Source organism: Amphimedon queenslandica, unplaced genomic scaffold (genome assembly GCF_000090795.2).
Source record: "Amphimedon queenslandica unplaced genomic scaffold, v1.1 AMPQUscaffold_6263_Cont21776, whole genome shotgun sequence".
In the NCBI taxonomy this organism is placed as follows: Eukaryota; Metazoa; Porifera; class Demospongiae; order Haplosclerida; family Niphatidae; genus Amphimedon; species Amphimedon queenslandica.
Genome location: NW_003553443.1, coordinates 1 through 1836, shown reverse-complemented (window position 1 = coordinate 1836; position 1836 = coordinate 1). Strand labels below are relative to the sequence as shown.

The 1836-nt window shown below is 31.2% G+C and overlaps 1 long non-coding RNA gene across 1 annotated transcript; it reads left to right on the top strand.

Annotated features, from left to right (window-relative positions):
- Positions 1-54: 54 nt before the first annotated feature.
- Positions 55-1567, top strand: LOC109592111 (uncharacterized). The gene is made up of 2 exons (XR_002190180.1): positions 55-179; positions 1288-1567. It is a non-coding gene; the product is annotated as an uncharacterized LOC109592111 (long non-coding RNA).
- The last annotated feature ends 269 nt before the right edge of the window (positions 1568-1836 follow it).

The following is a 1836-nucleotide window of genomic DNA, read 5'->3' as shown; positions in this document are numbered from 1 at the left end:
CTAGAATCCTACTTCATCTTGTTTTTTTTTAAATTTTTTATATTAATTAAAGCTTATTTTCTCATACTATAGAGTTCAACACTGTATAATATTGGGTGTGGTCGATGTAATAAGCCCATCCCACCTGCTAATATAATGTGTCAGAAATGTGAGGGTAGACTTAATATCTGCTCTGTGTGGTAAGTGAAGGACAATCATACTGTATATCAGAAATGTGGCAGTAGTAATAGTAGTAATTGTAATAGAAATTGAAATTTCTTTCAAGATTTTGAGGAGTGGTATTTCATTGAATATTGTATAATACTAGAAAAAATTTATTTGATGCATATACATGTTCTTATGTTGACTAATTTGAATTTTTTACAAATTTTAAAAGTTTCTCAGAAATTGGGCCAAAGTTCCTGTACTATAGTAGTACATGGTTGTTGGCCAAATTTTATCAAAAATGGCAAGAAAAGAATTCTTCATTTTTATAATTTTTTCCTAATGCATATACATGTACTTATGTTACGTAGAAAGTTTGAGAAAAATTTGATCAAGTTTGGATTTTTTTACAAATTTTAAAGTTTCTCAAAAATCGGGTCAAAGTCCCTGTACTATAGTACATGGTCATTGGCCAAATTTCATCAAAAATGACAAGGAGAGAATTCTCCATTTTTATTACATTTTCTGATAAATATACATGTATTTATGTTGCGTAGAAAGTTTGAGCTAAGTCCGATCGAGTTTAGATTTTTTTACAAATTTTTAAAGTCCCTCAAAAACCAGGCCAAAGTCCCTATACTATAGTACAGTGTAAGTGGGAACTGAGCCCTTAAATAAACATTTTAAAAAGATAAATATAAGGCAAGGATATCCATAGGAGGTTAGAAAATAAAGAGCATAATAATGGAAATAATAACAAATAAAATAGAATGAATAAGTTAGGTTAGGATGAGATGAGCTTCAGATATGGCTCTACAGAAGTCATTAGAATCTATTGATCTCATTCTGGAGGGTAATCCCTGTGGGTCATCAGTCAAATTTCATCAAAAATGGCAAGGAGAGAGTTCTCAATTTTTATTACATTTTTTTATGTATAATTATTATACATTGTACATGTCTTTTTGTTGCATATAAATTTAAACTGATTCCAATCAAAATTAGATGTTTTATGAATTTCTAAATTACTGAAGTGAGAGAAGATACTGAAACTTCTTTTTGAAGAGTGCTATCACTCTTTTGTCTTAACTTAATGTCTTTCTCTTTTTTCCTCTCTCTCTCTCTCTCTCTCTCTCTCCCTGTTAGTCATGCTCCTGTTAAAGGATTATACTCAATGTGTGAGGTGTGTGGTCATGGTGGCCACATGTCTCATTTGAAGGAATGGTTCAGTACTAACAGCTGGTGTCCATCTGGTTGTGGACATAACTGTGTAACATGAAAATTAATGAAGATTGTGATTATAATGCTGTTAATTAATAGTGTTAAAGTAACTTGTGATATTAATTTTTACTACTATTTTTGTGCATAATTATTATTATTGAAATGATTATTAATTTGCAAATTATCTATTTTTCTTACCTACAGTACATCAGTATTGTCTCTTAAACCAGACAAAGGACCTGCCTAATCCCATTGTGGTCATATTGGCCACATAGTCATACATTCAACATTGAATGGTTCAGTCTCTATAGTACTGTTTAGTACACTGTTTTGATTGACCTCATATTTGACATGCAGTGCTGTTATTTGTTTCTATCTATTGTACAGGTATATGATACACAGACAGCTCAGCGTCCTAAAGAATCATACTCAGTCAATGCACTTTATTCTGTAGCTAGAGTTAGGTGGAGACCA